The following is a 7,984-nucleotide window of genomic DNA, read 5'->3' on the forward strand; positions in this document are numbered from 1 at the left end:
ATGCCAGAAGGGATAACAATAACCCTCCAATAAGCAGAAATATACACAAAATCTTTCAGAGCAGTCAACAATCTCCACATACAAGAGTCCTAACTAATTTTAATGCACGTACAGTGACAGCTGTGTGCCAGGACCCCAGCCTAGATCCCTGGCCCAACTTCCCAGGCAAGCTTCAGACCAGATCTGAGACCCTAGTTAGCATTTGAGCTGTACATTAACATACTTGGGAAGAATTTGATGACATATCAGGCTAAGCAAACATAGATTAGGTATTTGGTTACATGATCGCTTGCTGTTATTTTCACAGAACCCTGCCTGCTAACGTACACATGAACGGCAAACATTTAATGAGGTTACAAGGAACCGAAAACAACCATATTTTAAGAAATGCCTGGCCAACATAGAAATAAGCCATCCACAGTAGGATCAGTGCAAACATCAACTCCTTGATTTCACACTCGCTTCAGCGAGTACTGTGCTTGCCACAGCCACTGAATTAATAGGTAAATGAAATAATTACCTTTCTTATTGCTGCACATGTCTAATAAACACTTATGCCATCCTGGCAATTTTATTCTGAGGTTAAAAAACTTAATTTGCTTACACCCTGGTGCTGTTTTCCAATTATCCATATCGTGGATAATACAGATTGTGAAGTCTGCAAATGAAGTCAAACAAGCAGAAAGCACATATTTTGTCTGAGCAAGTTCTCCTTCCCAGCCCTACCTTGGTCTGCTGTCATGTTGCATCTTTTTTCTTAACCTTTCTGGTGGAGGGTAAGACTCTCACTGCATATCTGCTCCACTTTTAGCACTGTAAGGCCTGACTCCCCCTGGCAGCACTGGTTGCTATTATAACAAATCTCAGACGTGCATAAAAGTTCCTGCTGTTTGAGATGTCTAAAGGAAAGCAGGGTTAAAAGAAAAGATCATGAAAGAGCTTTGCACTTTGCAATCTTTGCTAGATAATTTTCACTCAAGCATTAAGTAAATGTGCTTTGCTGTGAGTTCAAAGCAGATGTAAGTGGGGTGAAGGTGGCAACAAATTCTGCTGATTCCTCAGAAATCCTGTGTTACCCAGCACACCCTGACAGTTCACAGCGACTCTGTTCCCCAAGTTAAAGCATTAGGTTTAATTTGGCAGGATAAATAACCTATCAGTTACTTCAGCAGCTGTTTTTGAGAATCCTGGAAAGGAAACAATTGCTCCTGAGAGCATCTCCCTTGCTCAGTCTGCTCAGCCAGCAGAAGGGAGTGGGTGAGGTTACTAAAAAGGCACTACTATAACACTGCACCTCATCACGAGGTCCTTTTTGCCAGGGAAAGGAGCACAGAAATCCACGGCAGCCTAGCAACTGGCCGGCACAGCGATAGGAGCCACTGACCTTTTAAAGCACGGCACGCAGCCAGCAAAGCACTCACTGCCCCCTCCATATGCCCCTCCTGCCACTGGGAAGATTTTATTCTTTAAACAAATTGATTCAATGATATTGCAACAGTGTGAAGTGAAGATGGAAAGCATTTGCACGACAAAGGACAGAGGAATAGCAGGTACAGTCACACCAGCCTGCCCGGGGACTGGGGAGTTGCTTTTTTCCTACCTTGTTCAGCTGCTCCATTTACAGCGCTGATGTACCTAGGCAGCTCCATCATCTCAAGAAATGTTACCTCACCTGCCACACAGTTCGGATGGTTTTTGAAAATCCTCGCAGAAGGATATGGCTTCAGCCAGAGGAACAGGCACAGGGTCAGGTTTGTATCGCAACTGTCCCACAGAAAGAGCACAGAGCCCCCAAACTATACCGGGAGTCTCATCCTGCTACTTTCTGCTTCTTCACACTGTACTGGCTACACAAAATTAAAATGCCTGTGCACTAAGATGCTTTTTCAACTTCTTTCAGAACTGTACGGAAGGATTTTGTGCAGTTCATCCCAAAGGGGCTGTCCCAAACATGTATATCAGCATAAATAAGCACAGAATCCCGCACACACTTTTTCCAGTTTGATAATACAGAGACGTACGTGAGAGAAGAATGAGAAGGAGACTTATCTAGATTTTTCTTTCCTGACCAGTGTAAGATACTTACATACACGTAAATTGTACGTGCCATTTGCTGCTTTCACAGCGATGATGGCTTGGGCGAGGTCTGAGAAAATAGTGACAATCTCTGTGTCCAGAACACCAGGACACGCTACCAGAATAGGCTCATTCACACTGATGAATTTAAAGCCTGTTTTTCTTGTGAACAACTATGTACACAGCTTTCAAAGTCACCTTGAGAACATTTGTGCAGATGAATTTTATGAAGAACAAGTATAAAGCAGCTTAAGCACAGCTGGAGAAAATTCATAAATGCTTAGAGTGAAAGGTAACAGAATTGCATTTCCGTATTTATTACATTTACCACCCTACATACCTGGTTCTAGGACAGTCTTAATATTGTCCTGTATTTAAACTATTCATGTAGCTCTAGGACAGTTCTACTATCTTTCATAGTTTTCCTGACCTTAAGACTGTACCAAACAGTAATTATTGGTAGCCATTTACTACATTCATTCATGTTAACCTCTTGCTTTAATACTCTTGCTTTCTGTTCCCTGTTCTTTGACTGCTACATTTTTAATTAAAAAGAAAAAAAAATAAAAGAAAAACAAGGAAAGGAGGAAGAAGAAGGAAAGAAGGAAAGAATTATTAGTTAAAAAAAGAATGGGCACAGAATGAAGGGGAGAGAGGGAAAGAAAAATGTTAGATAACAAAGAGAAACACTGTATGTGCGACAGTGGATCATAAGAAGTGTGTAAGATTAAATCTTTAACGTGTTTTGAGACAGTTGATTTTCTAGGTCTTGAAACCCTTATCTGTAACAATCTGTGGTAGAGAAATGAGCTTAACCCAAGTAGTAGGTAAAAGGGAAGGCAGAAAACTGGCAGAACACTGATCACCAATTAATAGATTAGTACCTTCTTGTCACAGGTTTCTCTCCCTCCAGTGTCAGAGGTCTTCCTTCCCTCCTGTCCAGTGTCCTCCCCAGAGGCTTGCTTCCCCCTTAACTCATTTCCTACATCTCATCAAATACAGTAGAGCATGTGTAAGCAGGATGCAGTATTTGATGTGAGCACACAAGGCACTGACAGCTGCAGAAGCTTCCATCGACTGGATTGCCAAGAAATTGCAGTTTTTCAGACTCCTTTGGCTTCCCCCCACCCCAGCAATTGCATACCATGGTAGGCACTGCAGCCAGCAGCCTGCCAGGCAGCTAAATTCCAAGCTGTTCTTAAATACATGGGAAGTAAAGACTCTCTAATTCTGTACAGCTCTTGAAATTCAAAGACTATTTCAAATCTAATGTATTTTCTCCAATAAAGAGCTGTCCCATTCTGCACCCTGGGTTAGATATTTAACAGGAAAAGTACAGCTTGTTTTGATTTCAGCAGAAGCTATTTATCAAGAGCTGTACGATTGTGACTTTGACTTCTTTAGAAACAACCCAAGAGGTCCTTTCCAACCCTATATTCCTAAATAAAAATAACTCTGCTGAGTATCTTAAAGGCTGCTAATCTATATCCTCAGCTTTCTTCTCTGCTTAAAGATGTCTCTGTCCAGCCACTAGTTAAAACCAAAGCTTATGCTTTTTTGAAAAGAACGGGTTGGTCCACTCAGGTTGTCTTTGTTCAAACCAGTAGGCCTGAGGATGATGTGTATAAAAGCAGGATACACACTCAGTTTCTCAGACCTCCATAAATTCAGTACCTCTCCAGCACTGTTACAAATGGTTAACAACAAGAACCATTTACCTGAAAGTTCATTTAGGGAATTGTACCAGAACCAAAGTTAAAAAAAAAACCCCAACACCCAAAACAATAATTTAAAAACAAACAAAAAATAACCTGACTTTTAATTGCTGTCACAACACTACACAAGAAGCATATTAAGACAGATTGTAATAAGTTTTCCAGTTTTTTATCTATAATATACCTGCCTAAAACTGGATGGTTTACTCTGCAGATCTTTAACCTCTTTCATACTTTCAAGGATGGCTTTCTCTATGACATAAAATAAGAGCAACATTAACAACCTATTTGTATTCTTGTAGTACTTTGGGACTTCTAATCAGGGAGCAGGTATCACGGTGCTAGGCATCATGCAAATATCTCATAAAACTAGCCTGCCATCCAAAACATATCAAGATAGAGAAGATGACTCATATGAGAGCTCAGCTTATTAACTCCCATGGCTGTGCTGAGGAGCAAATGTTCTTCATTTCCTTCAGTCTGTCCATATGAGGGAGGGAGATGGCTGTTGAAGGGGACAGGCTGCACAGAGCCGAGATTTGGGAACAGGAGAACCAACGTGGAAACCAAAAGGGCGTTAAACAGCTGGTAGAGAAGGGAGGTGCAAAAGAGGGGCAGGAGTTGAGAAAACTCCTTTTTACCAAAGAGCAAAAATACTCTAGAGCAGAAACATTAAAAAGGTGGTAAAAATAAGAGTAGAATGGCACAACATCCATTACTCGCTCCCCTACTGGGAAGTGTCGCACTGGGTAAGGAAGAGTTGCGCTGGCCTCCCACAGAGATTGCTTTGCAACACTGGCTCCTTCATTTGTCAGATTTGCCAGAAATTGCTAAACCAAATGGCACGGCTAGAGCCCCAGCAGAAATAGCTACTGTCTGCTGGGTTGGTAGCACTCAGATGAAAAGTGTTACGTGAACTTCCCTTTTCTCTGGAAACCGTTGCATGGGGTTAACAGGGACACAACAGCCTGACGGAAGGGGTCTGCAGCAAAAGGTTAAGCAAATTATAAAGGAAACCTTTTGACCCTTCTACATAGTTTCTGGCTAGGCTAGTCCTTAAATAACGCAGGTTAACTATAGAGGGTAAAAAAAAAAACTACAAAGGAGTATTTTTGTAGGAAAATCCCTTTGCACAGAAAGCTTGACTTTAACCTACTTAACCCCACCTGGAAATGTGTGGTTTTGATTGCTATTCTGAAAGGTTTTAAAACTACCACGTCCAGCGCTCACCATTTCACTTTCCACCACGATGAAAATAGCAGAGGGCTCAACTGTCAGTGCTTTCCTCGAGTACATCCGAGCCAAGCCCGTCAGCGTGCGCACCCTTAGCAAGGTTATGGTCACCCCTGTTCCATCAAACACAGACTTTCTCCTGGGAAGAACAGCGCTAATTGACTAACCCACAGCCAACAGCCACACTGCTGGGGACAGGAGCGTGGTTCCATCATTGTCTCCCTTTTAACATCTTTATTTCCCCTTCTTGCAAGTAAGCGAGAATAAAAAAAGCGTTGCCAAAAAATACCAGGAAACCCTTGGGGGAGGGAAAAAATCAGTCTCTGCTGCCCAGTAACTACAACTACACAAGACTTCTAAGACAATGTTTTGGAATTTTTGCTGTTGAGAGGTTGCTGATGACATATTGGCATACTGAGAGCAGAAGAGAACATCAGAATTGTCTGATGCTTATTGTTTTTCTAGTATCCCTAAATTTTTTAATATTTCTACATTTTCCTAATATTTCCAATCTTTATCTCTAATAATTATTTTTCACACATGGTGAGTAGGCAACAGTTGTGGTAAGTTTGTTTGTTTGTTCACAGAGCTACCTATATGTTTATTGGCTTAAATGCAATGTAATTATATCTGTTACTTTTGAGATTTGTGCCATATCATTAATGACGACTAAACATTATGTCAAGCAGTTCTTCTTTATATTTAAACTTAAGTATGTGATAGTCCAATCATTTTCTGAATCTTCAGACACTTATTAATATCCAAATACTTCCCTAAAGGAATATTAACATACAACCATAAGTGCTTGGGAATGTTGAAAAAGGTTTTTATTCAAAGTGGTCTTCAGCTAACACTTTTCCTACATCTGGTATATTAAATTTTCCTTCTTGGGGAAAAATCTTGCTCTGAGAAAGAATACCATGCCAAAGCCTCCATGGAACATGTGGGAATAGGACATTTTTTCTGAGGCCATTTATGCAATCAGTCTGTAGAAATCACCACTCTCCTCTTCTTTTACAGATTCTGCACCCCAGCTTCTACTTTGGTGATAAGGATTCAAAAATCAACCTCTCTTAGGTTAGCTGGATATGACCTGGCAAAGGAATTACCAAGCAAATGCTCTTCTGATCCCTCCCCAGAGAAAATTAGGATGATATCAGGCATCCCAGGAGTGCTCCAACCTCAAGAGCGCAGCTGCGCCTGGGTAAAACTGAAGGGCTGAGGACTATGGAGACACATCTTCCTGCACACATCTGGAAGTGCCAAAGCCACCCAAACGCTGTGGTTGCTGCCAACTTTTATGTCTCACCTCTGATTAAAAAAAATCAGTGTAGATGGACACTGGTTCCAGCATACATCCCCAGTGCGAACGTATTTTCCCCCACAGCTGGGGGAAGATCCAGTAACCGTTCTGCGGTGTCCTGGGAAAGATCCACCCAGTGCTCGGACGCTCCTCAGCAGAGGGGAACCAAGAAAGCAGGAGGCAGGACCATGGGAAGCTGACGTGCCCTCATCTAGAAATCTCAGCGATGTACTTGCACTGAAAACGTACTTGTACTTTGAGCTCTTCCACAGTTGTCATCCTATCAGTCCCTCTGTTTACGGATGAACCTTATTCAAGTTTTGCAAAACAGATTTGGTTTATAACGTCCTTGAGGTCCCTGGCTGCATTTTAGTAAAAGAAGGAACTGCACTTACATAAAGACATATTTTCCCCCTGTTCTTGAAGTATTCAGGTCCTGAGTAGCATTGTCGGGTTTTAAAAAATTCACATGGAAAAAATACTTTTCACTGTTAATTTTCAAGATGAAAATCTTACACAAGTGCTGTCTAAAGGGAAAGGAGAGAACCGCTTCAGAAAACAAATTCTGTACCTACGGAACAAGCTATCCAGAAGACTGCCTCTATTCATCTGATGTTCTAGAGCTGCTGTTAGCGTCAATTCATCATCTTCTCCTTCAATATGCAAGATTTGTTTGCAAATACTAATCAGGCATGAAAAGGCGAGGCAGGTTATTTCCCTTCATTCACACAAGCTTATGTTCCGAAACAAAGCTATTAGGATACTTAGTGCCATATGTGCTCCTCTAATGGACAATACGCACCATATGACAGCAAACTGTCACTGTGACCATTACTTTTCTTGGGAGGTTTTCAGCTGAAACCTTGAGCTCTGCAAAATTAAGATAGCCCTACTATCATTTCAAAGCCCCTATTAATTTTCCCTTTAATAACAATAATATATAATTACTGTATATACAATGGTTCATTAATATCATTCCCAGAAGGAACGGAAGAAAAATCTCTAAATACTGGAAAGGTAACAGTTCAAGACAAAAAAACCCAAGACATCTGCTCTTTCCTGAAACAGGCTTCCAACAGCAACTACTGACTACTGTTGTGCTTTACAGAGTTAGGTGTTCCTGAGAAACCACTGCACAGATCACATTTACATTCCTAAAAAAACAAAAATTAAAGTAATATATATATTATATATAAATAGTATAGCCATAGGGACACACCAACGAACACATCTGTGTACAAGAGGTTTATATGTGTGTCACTGCATACAAACTTCAGGATATAACAACAGGGAAGCTACTAAGGAAACATCAAACACTAAAATGAAAGACAAGGAAACAGATGAAAGTCAAGAGGAAGAACTCTTAGCACGCCATAATAATAAAACCAAACCCAATCGCTGACCAGGAAGAACACATTTGACAGCACGCACATCGTGAAAACATGCATCTATTCATAAGGAACAGTTTGTCTTAGTGAAACCACACACTGAAATTCAGTTAACTAACAACCAACCACCGAGACTGGGGCAGATCAGCACATTCTTCATGCTCAGTCTTCCATTCAGCCTCACCAAGCCATCCGTATTTCAACTAGATCTCGGCTTAATAGCTTATTGTAGCTTTTAGGGAATCCTTAAAGTGTTGAGGAAAGTGTCT

The sequence above is a fragment of the Mesitornis unicolor genome, unplaced genomic scaffold (genome assembly GCF_000695765.1).
Source record: "Mesitornis unicolor isolate BGI_N332 unplaced genomic scaffold, ASM69576v1 scaffold54327, whole genome shotgun sequence".
In the NCBI taxonomy this organism is placed as follows: Eukaryota; Metazoa; Chordata; class Aves; order Mesitornithiformes; family Mesitornithidae; genus Mesitornis; species Mesitornis unicolor.